This window comes from Siniperca chuatsi, linkage group LG8, assembly GCF_020085105.1.
Source record: "Siniperca chuatsi isolate FFG_IHB_CAS linkage group LG8, ASM2008510v1, whole genome shotgun sequence".
Classification (NCBI taxonomy): Eukaryota; Metazoa; Chordata; class Actinopteri; order Centrarchiformes; family Sinipercidae; genus Siniperca; species Siniperca chuatsi.
The window spans coordinates 24,361,414-24,381,223 of record NC_058049.1 but is presented as its reverse complement, the minus strand read 5'-3'; the positions used below and the strand labels follow the sequence as shown (position 1 = coordinate 24,381,223).

Below are 19,810 nucleotides of genomic sequence, written 5' to 3'. Positions count from 1 at the left end.
TGTTTGCTTCTATTAAACCTCAGATCTAGCTTTTCTTTAGATAACCACTTCAAATACATATAGGAACCCTCTCTCTCTCTCTCTCTCACACACACACACACACACACACACACACACACACACACACACACACACACACACACACACACACACACGATGAAGAGAAACTTGCATAAACAAAAAGGGGCAATGAGAAACTGTATTTACAAATGCATTACATTCTCCATGTATTACAGTTTTTTATAATCTCTAGGACACATTTCTCAATACTTAGGTCACTTTTTGAAAACTCTTCACACAGTTCTCTTAACCAACTTTCAGCTCGGCACAAAAGTTAACTTCACATTCAAAAAGCACTAAAACTACCAAAACACTTCATTCATGTCTCAAATCAATTCTTTCTTCCATAACACTAGCAAAGGCTGTCAGCCAACAAACACACTTTGTCACTCATAAAACAATGACCTAAAGAACACTAACAACAGGTGGCATTATACAAGGTTTTCTTCTGTAAAACAAGGACACCTCTCTGCTGTTTAGAATTCACTGCAATATATGTTACTGGAATGAATCAGACATAATGCAGTATGCTTCAATATATTTTATGTCTCTCTTTTTTTTGTCACTGAGTAATTCCAAAATACAATAACTTGTATACACACCATCCACCGATACATATACAGATACAATAAGAATGCTAATCTACTCGGTCTTCTGCATTTGGCCACAGATTCTCAGCCACATCCCATCTTATGTCATCTAGGGCAATACACCTAGGAGAGAATCTTCTGGCATGGCTGATCCATCCCTGGCAATCTTATGCTGATATGTCCAGACATCCAGCTTTCATCGCATCCAGGAGGGACATCTGATCATGTGGATGTTGGTCATAAACCTTCCACCTCCATGAGGAAAAGAATTCCTCTAAGGAATGGAGAGTAAGGTGGGAGGAAAAGTGACACCATCCTGGGATGGGCTGCAAACCACTCAATGCCACATTGTCCCATATAATTCTAAATATCGGCTGATTTCTGCTCACTGCAGCCCTTTCCTCACCTGGCACAAGCCTTCCATAGAGGTCATGCAGGAACGCAAGGAGACGCTCGGTGTTGTATGGCTGTTACACAAACCTCTAGTTTGTGTTTCTACAAAGATGAATATGTGCGGTGTTTGCCTCAATTCAATCTCCATGACTAAAATAAATCCACAAGGCATAAGACATAACATAAGAGTTAGGCTACAGTAGTATATATAGTATACAGTACCTAAAAATTTGTCTTTGTGTGTGTTTGGTTTTGTTCAGAAACCTGGACATATTGGTTCCTGAGTTGCTTGACTTGTTCAGAGTTCCTCTCAAAAGGCACAGTGTACAAATGCTTCATCCCGACCTGATGTTTTTTCAGGACTCTAGAAATAGTTGTTGTGCTTACACTGTGAATATTTGCAAATGTAACGTTGTCTGCCAACACATCTGTCTCGAATCTCAGTGAGTTTTCTGCCATTGTTTCTGATGACCATATCAACGATTGCAGTTTCCTGCACATCAGTGAACATCCTACCTCTCCCACCTGTGTGAGGTAACCTTTGGGTCCTAAGCAGAAATGCAAAAGCAATTACACACAAGTGGGTCTGGAGGCTTTGCTCTATTTACTCAGTCAGATGCCCTTGGAGAATACAACTTACCTGTTGGTTTACTGGAAAACTCTAACAATAGAGTGTTGAGTGTTGCAGATTTGGCTGCGCTCTCGGGCCAGCCTCTCTCATTGAGAGACCGTGATTTATTACATGATCAGTTACAGTAGCTCTGATCTCGTCTGAGACCACAGCGCTTGATCTTCCTCTTATTCTTCTTCCACCACGCATACGTATTCCTCTCCCTCTCCCAGCCACTCTTCTTCCTCTTTCAGCCACTTCTCTATCTCTGGCTGCGTCCATGTTTATATCACAAAACTATTCCGAAGTTGTCTCCTTTTGTGTAGATGGCAATGAAATTGAAAGAGTAACACCTGTGTAGGTGTTCAGCTGCAATGGGAATCAGCTGTGGTTCGTCCAATTGTTTTTACAATAATTAGTTTTTAGATTCTAAATATATTTCATTGCAATATTACTGTAGAAATGTAGCAAACTGCTGTCTTATTCAGTTTTGTATTATGTTGTTGTTTTGAACTTAAGTTTAACAGTTTTGAAAACTGTATGGAAGCATGTGCAAATTGGCCTGTAGGTACACAGAGTTTTGGCGGTTGTTGTGTCGGAGTGAGAAAAGAATGAATGTAATTTGAAAGATGTCGTCACTGAATGCATTTTGTGCCAAAGCAATGATAAATGATCCACAGTTTAGCCCACATAGACTTCTGTTGTGATCACTGTGGGAAGCGTTTTGAAAAAGTATTGAGAGATGTGTCCTAGCGATTGTAATAAACTGTAAACTGGCTGTCTGCTGAGCACGCTTTGGTTGTACTCAAAACCAGTACTGTACTGTGTCATCCGACCTGGATGTGCCCAACCGCCCTCACATGATCAAAGTTCCTTTCAGAGGGGATAGTGTAAAATTGCTTCATCCTAATTTGATGCTTTTTTAGTACTCTGACAATTTCCACATGTCATGTTGTCTGCCAACACTCTGAGTTGTATGGTACTGTTGGTTATGACCATATCAACGACTTCACACAAACGTTCAATTTACTGTACTACTGAAATATGCAGTTCAGTCAGATGATCTTGTAGAAGACACATCTTACCTATTGGTTTGCAGGAAATTTAGGACAATAGATACTACTGTGGAGCATTGTAGATTTGGCTGCACTCTCAGACCAGCCTCTCTCATTGATAAACCGTGTTTTGTGACATTTATGGCAGCTCTAATCTCATCTGAGACTACAGCTCTGAGTCTTCCTCCTCTCAGCAGTCTTCCACCACGCATACCACAGCTAGATGCTCAGCTACGATGGTCTTTTCTTTTTTTCTTTTTTTATTTTATTAAAGATGTAAATGTAGCAGAATGTAGCAAATTGCAGTCATTTTGTGTTATGTTTGGTTCTCAACGTAAATGTAACAGTTTTTACAATAGTATGTAAACATGTGCAGAATTTAGTGTAAATCATAATCAGTAGGTTTTCACATACAAGGACATTTACTTTGGTAATTTGGTGCATAACAATAAACATAGTAAGAGAAAATAGAAAATGAAAAAGTACTAGAAGAAGCCAAGAATCATAAATTGAAAATAGAAAAACTTACAATAAAAAATTAAAACTAAATCAAAAATATGTAAAATACATATCTGTTTTTAAAATAAAAAGAACTGTACAGTGTTTGAAACAAAGAGGATGGAATGTGCAATGGAATGTGTACTGACCAAGGAATGTGCACATATTCACAGTGTAGAGAATAAAGAATATGTGCAATGAGCAGAGATAATAATCCAAAAATGTGCATTAATGTAACGCACTGAGTCAGATGAGGAGACATGATGTAGTCTCCGTGAGGCGGGATAGGAGTCAGATACACAAAATTCCTCTTCCTTTTAGATGACAAAATCTTTTCTCTGGGGAAGTACTCTTTTACAGGTACAACGTGGTGCCCTTTCTTGCAAATCCTATTTTGCACCTCTATGAGAAGCACCTTCAAAAGTGGTCCAGGTGACCAAATGTACCATAAAACAGTGATAATAGCCACAGCAGTAGCCTTAGAATTACGTAGTGATGGTGAAATTGCTGCTGGTGTCTGGAAGACATTATGTCACAAGTCAGTCAGTCACTCTCTCTTGCATGTACAGCGATCATAGACATTCAGCTTTTTGCTGAGAACACAGCCTGATCTCTTCCTAATGTTCGCAGTCATTAGCACTGTTAGTGTGGCTAATCAGTTAGCCGTACCCCAGATGTTCTGTGCATTCAGGGGTCATTTCGGCTCCAACCGCTCTCCTCCAGTCTCTATCTGTTCTCTCTTAAACTGTGCCAAGTCTGGCCTACTTAGAATGTGTTAAATAGATCTTAGAGAGCCAGCCAAGTGTGTGTGACAGTAGTAATGGAGAGAGCGTTACTCTGTGTGTGCCTGTGTCTAAGTGTGCATGCAATGTAAGTGCAAGTAGCCAAATGTGGGTGGATCCATATGATCTAAAAGGTCAGTAATTGGCCACCTGTCCTTTAGTGCCTTTGGGTCAGAGCCAGTCACATTAGCAGTTTGGTATCCCTCCAGAAAGCAATGAGCCAGATGAATTGTTGTTTGACCTGACAGTCATTCAAAGAGGCAGAAGTGAGGAAATGACTTGGAAATCCACCAGCTACACAGTTCAAAAAGAAACAGGTAACTGCGCAGAACCCCTTTTGACAGCAAAAAGAAATTTCTGCCACTGCAAATTACTGCAAAGGTACAGTATACCAGCGAGCATTTGGCAGATGGTACTGTGCAGGAGACGGCCAAGTTCAACATCAACACAACTGTACACAACTACTGACACAACTCAAATGAACACAAAATTTTCACAAAATGACATTACGTCACAGTTTTTAAGCGATAAAAAGGCAGGTACCAGCTCACACTCATATATCCAGATTTTGGAAAATATACATTCAAATGGTCTTATGCAATCTATCCTGTGCGCCACATGAGACATTACTGTATGCTCAAGACATTTAGCATTAGCTAGAAACACACCGGGACTGGAAATATGTTGAATTATTATGACAACACTGCATTTTACAGTGCATTGACATCTGTGGGTTTCACCTGTTTTATTTCTGACCCTTGAGTGTGTTTTGTTGCCCGTATAATACAAAATGTCACATGCTGCATTTTGTCCACAAAATACATTTTGTGCCATTAAATGTACATCATGGCATGAAACCTAAACTGATTTAGCTAACCTAATTTATGTTTCCTGCTTGGTTCTGTTTAGGTTTGGGTTATAGATGTTTGAGGTCAGAGTTGCCAGGCTTTTATATGCAGACAATGAGTGTTGCTTGAGAGGCCAAGAAAATTTCCTAATGTGCTTTCTAACACTGGGGATGTTTTTGGTGTAAGCGCATGCTAACAGATGACAGAAGTGAACCTCAGGTGAGTGTACCAAGACTTTATCATCTCAGGGCAGTCACTTATCTGGATTATGATATATGAATAAACTATGTTGCATGATTTTAGTGATTGTGAAGGATTTTAAAAAGCAGGGGGCTATGTTGCCCCAACCCCAGTGAAAATTATGAAGATGAACAGACTTCACTCTAGCCTGGTAGTTTACAGGGCAGGCCAATGATTCCTGCATTACTACCGGTAATACCACTGAAACGAGAATTTGAAAAATAAAAACCTTGGTAACCGTTTCTTTTAAATACATGCATTTTTTTTAAGTAATCATGAGCATTCATGTGTATACATTAGCATACAAGAAATTGAAACAGGACTAAGAAAGATTTATTCACTATATTGTGTTCTATAAAGCACAACTTTAAAGGACTATACTGCTTATTTTGCCTGCTGCCTTTTTTATATATGATAAACAACAACCGACAGAGATATAGCTCAGTTCAGTGCAGTATGAATGTCTGTTCTGTTGTGTGAGAGCCAAACATATGTCCCAATGTTCTCACACACATGTTTTGGCCAGGAGCACAAACTGGGATAGGGAAAAAAAACAAAACAAAAAACCCCACAATGTTCTCACAAGATCCCTAAATGCCTCAAATACCTAACACAATAACACAGAGAGAAATATGTGCACTAATGCACACACATGCAGAAAAAAGCAAGCACATGTGCGCACACACATGCTCATGCTCCCTAAGCAAATCAGAAGTGACGCCTCCGCCTGTGCATGCCAGGAACATGCAGAGCACACGCTGGAGAGAGAGAGAGAGAGAGAGGAGGACTGGGAGAGAGACAGTATGTATGCACGGGGTGCAACATGCCCACGAGTGCATGCCAAGATCGTACAGTGCCCATGCCAAGTGCAAAAGCACATATACAAGAGAAATGGGATACAAGCACTAGGAAGTCTAAGTGAGGATACTACTGCAAGATACTGCATATTTATTCTCTTCCTCTCTCTGTATGTGTGTGTTTCCACTGAGAAACACTAAGTAATACAGTGACAGGTGCAAGGGCATGTTAATGGACACAGAACACACTGACACAACACAACAAGTCTTCTTAAGGAAAGAACAACATATTTATTCAGAGGAGAGAAATCTTTATTCTGCAAGATAAGACAGAGGAAGTGAAAGAGGAAATGGTTTGCAACAGAGTGCTGATAGTAAATGTTACCGCCAAGTCTAATACCCAACAACTTTCTCATCCTTTAGAGAGAAGAAAGTTAATGTATGTATGTAGCTGTCTCATGACATCCTCGTTGTTTCTGAGTGGGGGTGATAGGATAATGTGTGCGTATTAATTTGGCATGTGCTTGTTCACACAGGGCATCAGATCCATTTTCACGCATAGTGTGAGAAAACAAAAGACTTGCCAAGAATTAGAAAAGGGGAAAAAAGTAGAAAAAGGGACAAAAAGAGAGACTGCGGCGACTGTAAAAGGTGCAGAATAAATAATAGCAGCATAATTATAACAGTCTTTTAGTGGTAAGACTTAAAGGTAAGGCTTAAATGTCACTGTTTGGGATTCAAAGCTTTATTTAGCTGCTTAACAGGTACAGTAGAAACTGTAAAGTGGATCTGGAGTGAGTCAACGTTATCTCAAGCAATCATCCAAGCTTACAAAAACTGTAGCATCATCCCCTGTGGGCCAGTCTCCAAACAGTAATCACCTGCGTCGGCAAACAGACTGAGACTGCATTAAAAAGGCTTAATGGTGGCAACATATTTTGTTTCTCTAACAATAATCTTGCAAAATTCCATTTTGTAAAGCAGTTTTGTGAATTCTGATTGGTAAAACAGCTGTCATCAACGCAATCGCACAAGAGGGAAATGTTTTGCAGGAAGCTTCATAAACAAGGCAGTGTAGTCATTGTCATATATTGGAAGTAAATCTGTCACTATATTCAAAACACTGCAGATCATAAGCATCTCAGCAGCTCAAAACCCATAGCTGTCCATCTGTAACTTTATGCAGGTAAAGTTGACTAAATACTGTGTTATTTTCCAGCAGCACACATTGTGTAGGTCCACATATTCACACCTGGGAGCCGCTCAGAACAGCTAAACTCTCCGACTGCTGCCTCCAGAGCAGCAGTTCACTGTTAACGATTGGTGGCTAAGTGCTTTGCTCAAGGATACTTTGACGGTAGCTGTTGAGGAAGGGGAGCCATATTATTCCAAATGATCTTATTGGAGCCAGCATCCTTTGGGTCTTTGGATACTGCTTGTCATTTGTCAGAAAAACAAATAAACCTGTGCACAGAGATGGTGCACAGACTTCTGGAGGAGCTAATGTAAAATGTAAAGGTATAAAACTTTTCACTGTGAGGGAAAGGACAGTAGGACTTGTGGTAGTATACACGATACAGGGTTGGTTCTTTATATTATGTGGAAAAGCAATGTTGATGTTCACTGCGTTTTGCTTTATGTTCTCTGTACTTACTGTTTTCCTCCACTATTGCACTACTATTGTACCATAAATTGCATGCAGTGGCTCAAAGGAATAGTTCAACATTTTGGAAAATATGCTAATTTGATTTAAACCCAAGAGTTAAATGAGAAGAACAATACCATTCTCATGTCTGTGTATTAAGTACAGAGCTAGAGCCGGTTAGCTATTAACCTAGCTTAGCATAAAGACTGGAAGCAGCTACAGTAGCCTGGATCTCTCTCAAGTTCAAAAATACCCTTACCAATACCTCTGATGCTTAATGAACACATTGTATCTCGTTTTTTTTTTTTTTTTTGTTAAAAATCCGTACACAAGCAGAAATGTAAAAAAAGACAAGCTGTGGTTTTAGGGGGTGTTACGTAGCTGTAGCTTCCTGGAGTCTTGTCGCCAAAGTGAAGTTACAGAGACCCATACTAAATCGGTGCTCACCGGCTGTATCTGGCAACCCGTGCGATAGCTTGTGACGTATGCACAGAAGTGCTCAGGGGATGGATAAAGAATTAGTTCCAGCATGTAGCTCCCCCTAAAACCACAAATTGTCGTTTTACATTTTACACAGTTTACACAGTTTGTGTATGGATTAAACAAGATACAACATGTTAATTAGTAAGCTTTAGAGGTGCTGGTAGGTGTATTTTTGAACTTTGGACAGAGCCAGGCTAGATATTTCCTCCCTTCAGTCTGTATGCTAAGCTATAGGCTAATCGTCTCCCGATTAGCACACAGACATGAGAGTGGTGTTGACCTTTCATCTTACTCTCAGAAAGAAATCAAAATCATGAACTATTCCTTTAATATCACTCTTGACTGCCACATCCTGTCTCACTGAACCAATTTTGAGGCAAATCTGATGATATAGACAAGTACATGCAAGACAACTTACACGCAGACAATGGTAATGTATTCTATAGCGTAATGATTCAATGTGTTAAAAGATTGCAAGGTTAAAAATTTCCTTTCAGTTTTAACAACCACCTAAACAATGGTAGGTGTTAGCATATGCCGCCAGTGGTATTGCCTACAATGTATTTGTCATTGGCTGTTTAATGAATGGTGAAAAAAAACAAATACACATTCTCATATAATGCAGTGACTGATGCAATTCTGAGAGGCAGTTCTGAATCCTTTGCAAAACAACACAGAAGCGATGGCAGGTTTCTGTGACTGCAGCAAGAAACTGTCCAAACAGATCATTGCAGAGGCGGAAGATAGCTGCCATACAATCACACTGTCAAGTGTTCACTCTCAACAATGAACCAACGTCATATGCTGCTATTTTTTGGTGTCTTGTTTTATGGGATTCATATGGTAATCTCTGCATTTTGCACAACAGAAAGATTCTCTAACAACAATATGAAAACATTTCCGTTCATGCCTGTAAAAGCCAAGCGGAACTGACTTTGCTGATGTGCGGATCCACAGGTATGAGGACGGCTGCATGCCACTATAAATGAAGAACATTTATAGTATTTGCTGTTGACTGGAGCAAGGAGCACACACAGATGTATGTTTGCACATCTTCCTACGCATGCACATACGTAGGTACACACACAACCCGCACACAGAGAAAAACACACAGCGTTCAGCGTAGAGCTAATCAGCTGTCTAATCGTCTGTCAGTTCTCATATTCATCATCAGGCTTGGGACACATGGCTCTGCTTTGATCAGGAGACTGTGTGTATTTCTGTATGTGTGTGTATTCTGATACCAGAACCCAAGCACAGAGACTGCACAGAGGCAAAGGAGGTAAACACAGCAACGGAATACAGAAAACTATAAACTAAAACTATGAAGCTGTCACCAACAAGGCAGATTAGCCAGACTCATAGCACAAACTGAGCTGTTTCATCAACAGTTAGAACCAGAGAGACTTACTCTAATACCTAAATATCCCTGGAGTTAGAATGCAAGGAAACACAGATGCAGCAAATGTCTTCCACGTAGGCTCACACCAAGATTCCAACAAGTACTCCCAATTAAACAACAAAATACATAGTTTGTTCATGCCCTGTAGAACGACACATAGACACCCCTATCAGCAGGACGACATCATTCGTCTGTGCCTTGTTACAAATCGCTGCTGAAAAACACTATGGTTAAGGTTTGGTTAACATAAGTACTTTGTCAAGGTTAGGGAAACATCGTACTTCTTTAAGGTTAGGGGACCTTCATTGTGATCTATCCATCCACCCCGAACTCCTCCCTACGTGGACTTTGTAGCTCTGTAATAACATCACCTGACTTCCTCCTTTGCTCCCGTCATAATAACTACGGCCACTAGATGCTTATACGTATTGTTGTCAAGTAAGTCATACAGAACCTTCCAATGTCCAGCACCGTCACACTGTTAGATTGCTGAGAATATGGTCGTTTTCTGTCTTCTGAGTAGGATTAGGGCCGCGGACAGCGATTGCAGTGTCCTCCTAAGGTTGGTTAGAACAACCACTTCATCATGGATCAGCACCCATTAAAGTTGCCGTGACAAAAAAGGTCACTACTTGTGGGTCTAAATAGTTGGGGGTCTCCCTGTCTTAGAGTGCACAGGTCAGCTCTGCCATCAATGCCAACTGTTACTCCTCAAGAGTGTTCTGCGTGTTAGCTAAACCCTTCTCAATGGTATTCAATTTTACCTGCTGAACCAAGCAAACTAAGACATAGTGGGCATTGTCTCTGTAGTAGCTAGTTCCAAGTGACACACAGCTGCCATGGTTTAAATAGCTGATGACAGGGGCAGAAACAGGAACATAAACCTTCAGCCCAGGCAAGATCAGGACCATGGACAGCGCCTGTGATATTTTTTTCAGTATATTTCAGTGTGTGCAAAACATCTGCATGCAGACACACGTGTTCATAAATGACGCGTGTGTTTTTGCATTAAGCAGCTGTAGAATGTTGTTGCCTAGCTTAGCATAATTGACTGGAAGCAGCTACAGTAGCCTGGATCTCTCTCAAGTTCAAAAATACCCTTACCAATACCTCTGAAGCTTAATAATGAACACATTGTATCTCGTTTTTTATTGTTTTTTTTTTTTTTAAATCCGTACACAAGCAGAAATGTAAAAAAGACAAGCTGTGGTTTTTGGGTACGTAGCTGTAGCTTCCTGGAGTCTTGTCGCCAAAGTGAAGTTACAGAGACCCATACTAAATCGGTGCTCACCGGCTGTATCTGGCAACCCGTGCGATAGCTTGTGACGTATGCACAGAAGTGCTCAGGGGATGGATAAACTGTCTCTAGAATTAGTTCCAGCATGTAGCTCCCCCTAAAACCACAAATTGTCGTTTTTACATTTCTGTTTGTGTATGGATTAAACAGGATGCAACGTGTTAATTAGTAAGCTTTAGAGGTGCTGGCAGGCGTATTTTTGAACTTTGGACAGAGCCAGGCTAGATGTTTCCTCCCTTCAGTCTGTATGCTAAGCTATAGGCTTGCATATACCATCACATTCGTTCGCAACTGTGGCTGTCAGTGTGTACACACAAACACACTTTGTCATGTTATCATTGGGTTAGCTGGGCCCTCCAAACACAAAACTCTGCATCACAGAACAACTAACCTCCAACATGCCCTGGGTGTGTGCATACATTTGTGTGTGTGTGTGTGCTGAGATGTCTGTGAGGTGTGTCTGCTGGCTATGAGCTGTGTGTGTGTGTGTGTGTGTGTGTGTGTGTGTGTGTGTGAGAGAGAGAGAGAGAGAGAGAGAGAGAGAGAGAGAGAGAGAGAGAGAATGAACTATTGTTGTAGAGATTGAAGACAATTAAGCCATCTTTCAAATGTCTGTTTACCTTTTAACCTCTGTTTCCTCCTTTCTGTTTCCAACCTGTCTTCCTCTTTCATTCTCTCCCCCTTTCTCTTCCTCTCTGTCATCCTCTCCTTCTGCACCTCTAACCATATACATCTTCTTTCTCTTGGTCCCTTTTTTCCCTAATTGGACAACCATCTCTAGAAATCTAATTATGTTATAAAATCTCAGGAGAGACAGGGAGAGAGAGGGAGAAAGTGCGTATATAAATATTTATATATATATGTATATATATATATATATATATATATATATATATATATATGTATATGTATATGTATATATATATATATATATATATATGTATATATATATATGTATATGTATATATGTATATATATATATATATGTATATATATATGTATATGTATATGTATATATATGTATATATATATATATATATATATATATATATATATATATATATATATATATATATATATATATATATATATATATATATGTATATATATGTATGTATATATATATATATATATATATATATATATATATATATATATATATATATATATATATATATATATATATATATATATATATATATATATATATATATATATATATATATATATATATATATATATATATATATATATATATATATATATATATATATATATATATATATATATATATATATATATATATATATATATATATATATATATATATATATATATATATATATATATATATATATATATATATATATATATATATATATATATATATATATATATATATATATATATATATATATATATATATATATATATATATATATATATATATATATATATATATATATATATATATACATATATATATATATATATATATATATGTGTGTGTGTGTGTGTGTGTCTGCCTAGAGACATATCCCAAAATTCAATTTCTAATTTTCTCATTTTTAGGATAATGCTAGTCAAATACAATGAACATATGCTGAAGCAATGGCATGAGGTCTGGACAGATTTTTCCAAGAGAGAGAGAATTTTATTCTTGACAGATAATAAGATGGTGCATATTACATTACGCCTGTCAAGCGTTCTGTTCTAGTATGGCACATATACATATGCAGTTACAATGATAACGGTGGCAGCTTTACGACTCAAAATTTGCAGTCATTTTTGAAACAATGGGTCTTTGATTTCACACAGAACTTAACAAAAGCAGGCTTCTCATTTCTAGCCGATGACCATCGATTTTGCCGGCTGAAATGGTGACTGTTACTAGCAGATTTTATCAGCTATAGCTAGCTAGCTTACTAACACTAACTCGGTTATTTGGCAGAAAATTCCATCTGCGGATGACTTTTTATTGTTTCCAGATGGCTCGTTTTTAATCTAAAACCATGTCAAAGGGTCTTAAATATATACTTGATGGCTACATACAGAAGACTGAGGCTAAAGCTGCATGTCCCCGGCAAAACGTCAGCATCCTCACCAGATGATGATCCATGAAACATGTACATGTGTGCACCTTACCTTAGAACAAATAAACACACAGTTAAATCCATTCCTTACACTTTTGCTCTTGTGTGTTTGGTATTGGAAAGGCAATAAAAAAACCACACAAACCATCTAACTCTTTCTAGTATCGCCCTTACTAGAGCCCCATCGCCGTAGTAAGAGTGATTTGCTTCAGCATGTGGAGAAATCCAAAGCTTGTCAGGCTTACCGCGCTGCTGTTCTTGGGAGGGGTTTAGCGATTTCTATTATAGAGCTGACATATGTGTTTTAAGCAATGTAGTGTAAATATCACTAAAAGGTCTTTAGGCTTATAGAGCAAAATTGGTACACATCACAAAGTGGCAGTGTTACTTACTGTAAAAAACAGTAAAAAGTAAAAAAAAAAAAAGACCATAAATAATAAGCACCCCGTTGGTCATCACCATGTACAGTCTTGGTGTCAGATAACATCATGTCAAATGAAATGATACTGATCCTTCCTTTTGACCCTTTGTGTCCTTTGTAATGTGTGTCACACTATCATTTTCCAAACGATTAACGTTGTCCCAGCCTCTCACTCCGAGTGCGCGAGAGTAAGTCAAGCAGGGAACACAATTGGACATAATTTAGCATTTTTCAGCTGTTTCAGGTCATTTGGAAAGTGTGGTTATTCAGCTGGGATTTCAATGACTGTACTGTACGCCATGTGGATAATGGCATTATTTGTTCCCTCTAGTTTAAGAAACGCCACCTTATGGCATAGTCTAGAGTTTGGGACCTAAAGTGAAACTAGCAGGAATGCTTGTGGTTGGTTCCCATTTAACAACAGTATTAGAATGATTTAATGAGTCTGACTAATGTTTTTATTCTTGTATTTGTTAAAAGTATTGTCATGTGATACATGAAAGATGATTAAGGAGACATGTTAACAAAACAGCATAGCAGACATTGCCATGGCTCACATGTAATATTTTCATCTCCAGGTGAATGGGTAATTTTAACATTTATGACCAACAGTGAGCAGTGCTTTTCATTCCACTTTTGTTCCCCTTTGGTTATCTATATTAACGTTGTTCCTGCTGCCAGTCCCCTTTGCCTTATACTGTAGCTGCTGCCTCAATCAACATCGCCGCAGTGTGTTGTGTTTGTTGGTCGCGCTTAACATCGAATTTAAGCTCGTCACATTCAGGTTTGTTAACAAGCGTCCCTTTAGTGTACAATCTTATAAAAGATTGTTTCGCAATTAAATCTTTAAATCAATTACAGTCTAGGATATTTGCTGTTAAAGCCACAACTCACTGCAACGCCCCTACCAGACGACATGAAGAGCTGCTGTTCTATTAGTAGCTTTAAAGCCAAATTGAAAAATCTGCTAAAAGATACTCAACTCTGTAACCACTGACTCTGCATTTTATTGGTTTTGCTTTCTGTACAAATATCCTTGCTTTTAATTGGTCTACACACACTTGTTTGAGACACGGTGCACGTGTGTGGTGTACTACTGTGTGTAACTTTGTATTATGTATCTTGTCTAGTTTGTTTAGTGCTCTTGTTTTAAGTGTGAAAATTAGCTTTAAGCTAACTCTGGCACAATGCATCAAATGGTAACATTTATGTTTAATATTGTATGTGGTTTCTTACCACTAAAATAAGTAAATAAATATATTTGGTTAGCGTTTGATAGAATGTACTACCACTACTGCTGCAACTTAAAATCTAATCTGCTGTCCTCCTTATTAGCTGCAAGTATGCATATATTGCACTTAAAAAAAAAAAAAAAACAATAACCAGGGCTATTTGAAAATGTTTGATGTAAATGGTAGCATTCAAGATTTATAATGGATTACATTATGTGAAGAATTTAGGTTTGCTTCCAAAAATTGGTGATTTTGGTGAAAGTGACAGCAACTATGGACTCAACAACAACCTCATAACCTAATTCAAATTCTTGGCTGGGTTCAGTGACTTCCTGGAGCCTGACAAAATGACGGTGACAACAAGACTCCGGGAAATCACTGGAACGCTGGCGTTAAACTTAGTTGAGAAACACAAGTAATCCCACTTTCTCTCAAAAGAATCTTAAATCTAATCACGGCCTTCCATTAACTGATTAACTGTTTGGCAAGTGTGCAGTTTAGTTCAGATTTGTTTCTTGTAAATTATGTGTTTTATCCACCTTGTGGATTTGCTTCTGAATACTAGTTGACACTCTGCCTGCTGGCTTTTATCCACACTTCTGAGCTCTCCCTTGGACATTTTAACCAACAGCTGCTGATGAGATGTGGATTCCTTCCCCCAGACCTGTATAATTAGAGCTTTGAGAAGGAGAAAACATACTGGAGCATATCACTGCTGGAGGATACAAAAGTTTCCATGCTGCCCTTCCTCGAGTACACGCTCCAGTGTTCACACCCAAAGCAACAAAATGAATAAATTACAACTGCTGACCAGGACTAACAATGACTTCAGTTTCTTTCCAGGAAAACTGGTTCTCCCTCAGCTCTGGTAGCGCAGTGGAGCTGAGTATACGCTGATTCAGGTGGACTGTGATTCACAAATCAGCAACAACAAAACAAAAGGGATGGGGGATATATGTTTTTAATATCAAAACAAGTGGCGCTCAGTTGCGCCTGTTGAATCACAACTCGGCTCTCTCATGCTGAAAATGTTACTTTTTCTCTGCAAGCGATTTAGCTCACTCTGGGAGTTTGCTTCAGTCATTTTTGCTGCTGTGTACATCCCCCCTCAGGCAAAAGCAAATGGCACGCCATGCCTACTATCAGGACAAAAAATAAAAATGAAAACCAAACATACTTACTCTGCAGTCTTCATTCAGGGCAACAGGAGGAATGAATTCCCCTCCCAACACAGGAGAGAATACATACTACAGAGGAGCCTCTTTGACTCCACCATTAAAGGTTAATTCCCCCGATTCTGGCTGTTGTTCAAGGCCCAGATGGTTCCAACATACTAATGCTGGAGGCAGACAGACATATCTAAACTTCTGTTAAAAAGAAGACCCAAGGCACAGTCGGAGAGTGACTCCATCATCACTAGAAAGGGAGTCTCTCAGGTTCCTGCCAGCAATAGTCAGCGAGCGCAACTGCTGAGCACTCAACACTCAGGCCTGATGTCAATGTGAAGCCACAGGCCTGCTCATCTTCCCCTATAGACCAAGAGCTCAATTGTCAAGCCAAGTGAGTCATTCCAATTCCAGAGGAAAACCTTCACCAAATTGCTTAAATGGGATGAGAACAAATCCCACTGAGACTGTTTTACCTCAAAGTGAAAACTCTGTCTTCATCTACTCACCCTTAGTCTCAAACTTAGTTCTGCCACCTAATACATAATGTGTTTCCTACAGTACGACAGTTATTAGGCACGCTTTTTTATCTAGTGCCACCAGCAGGTTGACATTTGTGGTTTTGAGTGAAATATCTCGACAACTATTGGATGAATGTTAGCATACTGACACAAGCATTTACCTCAGCCACTGCACCAAAGTTGTATACAACCTTGTAGCGCCACTAGCATGGCTGTAGACTCGTATTCTGTTAACATTTCTCCAACTAGCTTGTGCAACATATAACAAGTGGCATATTTTAAATTAATTGAAATGATTTTACTTTAACATCAATATGTACCTCACACAGTCTTATAATACTCTGTATTACAAAACTCTGTATGAAAACCAGATTTTTAAAAAAATGCTCTTTTAAGCACAAACACTTTATTGTTACCTGTGCATAATTAGCAGCTCATTTTGTATTTTCTTTCCTTTTTCCCATTTCATTTCTATTATCGGAAACATTTTCTGACTTGTGACCAAGAGGACCACTGTTGAAGTGAATTTAGGCTTTTTGGACACAGATTGTGGTTGATTGACTTCAAAATACTTTGGCAGCAGGACCTGTTTATTAAAATCTGACACTCAACCTGGGGTCATTGGCTTTTTGGAGAAGCTTCAGATGACATGTGTGAGTAGATAATGACAGAATTTTCATTTTCGAATGAATTATTCCTTTAGAGTAAGACCACTTGATGTCCCTTTGTCCAATTTTAGACATCACTAATGCTAATGATAAGCATTCTTACACATTCCTATCCAGTTTAAATAGACTGTCTCCTCTGCGGGGACAAGGTCCAGCGTATTTTCTGCACTGGTGAGTGGCTCATTGGCTGTCTGCTGCCCTCCATCTAGGAACGGCATGACACCGGGGTGAGGAAAAGGGCAGGAAGGATTGCCAGTGACCCTGTATATCTAGTAAACCATCTGTTCCAAAGCTTTCCATTTTGAGACAGACAGTGATACCCAAAATCACCTGCCCACGCCAATAGCCTCTTCACACATGCTATCATTCAAGATAACCGGCTTTAACAAGACTCACCGCACACACCTCCTCACTGTGCAATTAATTGTCTGTCCTAACGTATGTTAATATTTAATACATTTGAATCTGCCTGATTTCACAGTACTTACTGTCTGTACAACTCTGTGTAACCTCAGACTTGGCACATTTTAGCCTCGGAAGTATACAGTACAGTCTCCAGTGTGCATAATTCATTTCATGCATCTCATTCTTTTTCAGTGTGACTTATTTTATGGTGTGCTGAACCCATGCACTAATGAATACTCATTATACTTCCTCCTAGAGCTACAGCTGTACTGTTTGCAAGACTGCTCAAATGCACATTTTTAATGAGGCCTGGATGAAGAGTTATATATATGTAGCCTCATGTTTTTTGAATGCCTCACCTTTTTGTCCGACATGCAATCTCACCTTCATGACAGGTCCTGTTGATCTGCCTCACCAACCTTTGTTCAGAGAGGCACCACACACAGATGGTGCCTCTCTGCACAAAGGTTAGTGAGGCAGATCCTTTCTGAGTGAGTTGTCCATGAAAATGTCTGACCGTTCAAATTATGTCTATTGCATCGTGCGGCGACAATGCCACTAGTAATTTGGGATCATTTTAGAGAGACTGCATCAGTCGGTTCATCAAATGCTTCAAAACAACATAAGTTTATGTTCAAGTGACAAACACTTATCGAGGCCATAGTGATTATAACTCTTGTCCATCGAGCAAAGGGGAAAATAGGATGTCTGCAGAGGGTGGATGGATGTATCAACAAATCATCAGGCTTTGACACAGTTTCCCCTCTATGGTGGATGGGAACTGCCAAAATCAAAAATAAATAAACAAATGACTCAATAAATAAATTAATATGCCATTAAATGTACCAAAATAATATTAAAATTAATTTAGGCATTCAATAATTCATAAAATGTGACACAAATTGATATTTCTGATTTAATTTGCTTCTGTATTTATTTTCATTTGTATTAATTCCCATATTTATTTCCTTTCCCATTTAATTTATTTATTAATTTGTTCATTTATTTATTTATTCATTTATTTATGAATAGGTGAAAAGTTAACCCCATGACACACAGTCAATTCAATTCAGTTTTATTTATATAGCGCCAATTCATAACAGAAGTTATCTCATTGCACTTTTCCTATAGAGCAGGTCTAGATCGTACAATACAATGATAATACCACCTAGAATTTTTAAAAATAGTAATAATGTAATTGTAGTGGTTAATAAATTGATAATAATAATAAAAGGAATGACAGCTATAGGAAAAATAATGTCAGTATTAGTAACAGAGCCAATAACAACAACTGTAGTAGCAGTTGTCGAGCAGGAACACGGGGGCAGCAGGTGGCCCACAACCACAGATCCAGACTCTGCAGCTCCGGAGGCAGAAAAACCTGCTGAAAGTGACAGAAGGAGAGAGGAGAGAAACGAGAAAGCACAAAACTATGGGAGAGAGAAGATGTCGAGTTAGTAACATGCAATAATGGGGTAAAAATTCATACAGATGGAGAGGAAGAGGAGGAAAGAGGAAAGAGGTGCATCATGGGAAGTCTTCCAGCAGTCTAGGCCTATAGCAGCATAACTAAGGGATGTTTCAGGGCTCACTCAAGCCAGCGCTAACTATAAGCTTTATCAAAGAGGAAAGTCTTAAGCCGACTCTTAAATGTGGAGATGGTGTCTGCCTCCCGAACCCAAACTGGGACCTGATTCCACAGGAGAGGAGCTTGGTAACTGAAGGCTCTGGCTCCCATTCTACTTTTGGAGACTCTAGGAACCACAAGTAACCCTGCATCCTGGGAGCGTAGTGTTCCAGACGGGTAATAAGGTATTATGAGATCTTTAAGATACGATGGTGCCTGACCATTAAGAGCTTTGTAGGTGAGGAGAAGGATTTTAAATTCTATTCTGGATTTTACAGGGAGCCAGTGCAGAGAAGCTAATATCGGAGAAATATGATCTCTTTTCCTAGTTCTTGTCAGTACACATGCTCTGGATCAACTGGAGAGTCTTAAGGGACTTATTGGGGCAGCCTGATAATAAGGAATTGCAATAGTCCAACCTAGAAGTAACAAATGCATGCACTAGTTTTTTGGCATCAGTCCCCCTCATTTGCATAATGAAGAAGAAATGCATACAGAAATGTAAAAAGAAAAGACAGTAATAAATAAGTTTGGGGAAATAAATTTGGGAAAATGCAAAGGGAAAATAATATATACATAAATACATAAATGAATACATAATACATTAACACAAATAAATAAATGAACAATGTAATAAATAAAATGGAAAATTAAATGGGAAAGGAAATAAATATGGAATTAATACAAATGTAAATAAATATAGAAGCAAATTAAAACATTTTGTAAATTATTGAATGCCTAAATTCATTTTAATTTTATTTTTGGTGCATTTAATGGCATATTAATTTATTTATTGAGTCATTTATTTGTTTAATTTTTATTTTGGCAGTTCAGGTCCTCCATATTGAAGATCATTCTGGAGGGATAGACAAACTATGTAACTACATGTTTACTATGTAACTAAAACTATGTTGTTTGATTTTGAGAGACTTGGTTTGAGAGTATGAATAAATCTATCCGGGGAAAAACTAATACAT

At 38.5% G+C, this 19,810-nt stretch overlaps 1 protein-coding gene across 1 annotated transcript in view; it reads left to right on the top strand.

Annotated features, from left to right (window-relative positions):
* il1rapl2 (interleukin 1 receptor accessory protein-like 2) overlaps positions 1–19,810 on the top strand; it is a 457,851-nt gene that overhangs the window by 34,682 nt on the left and 403,359 nt on the right. The window lies entirely within an intron of this gene.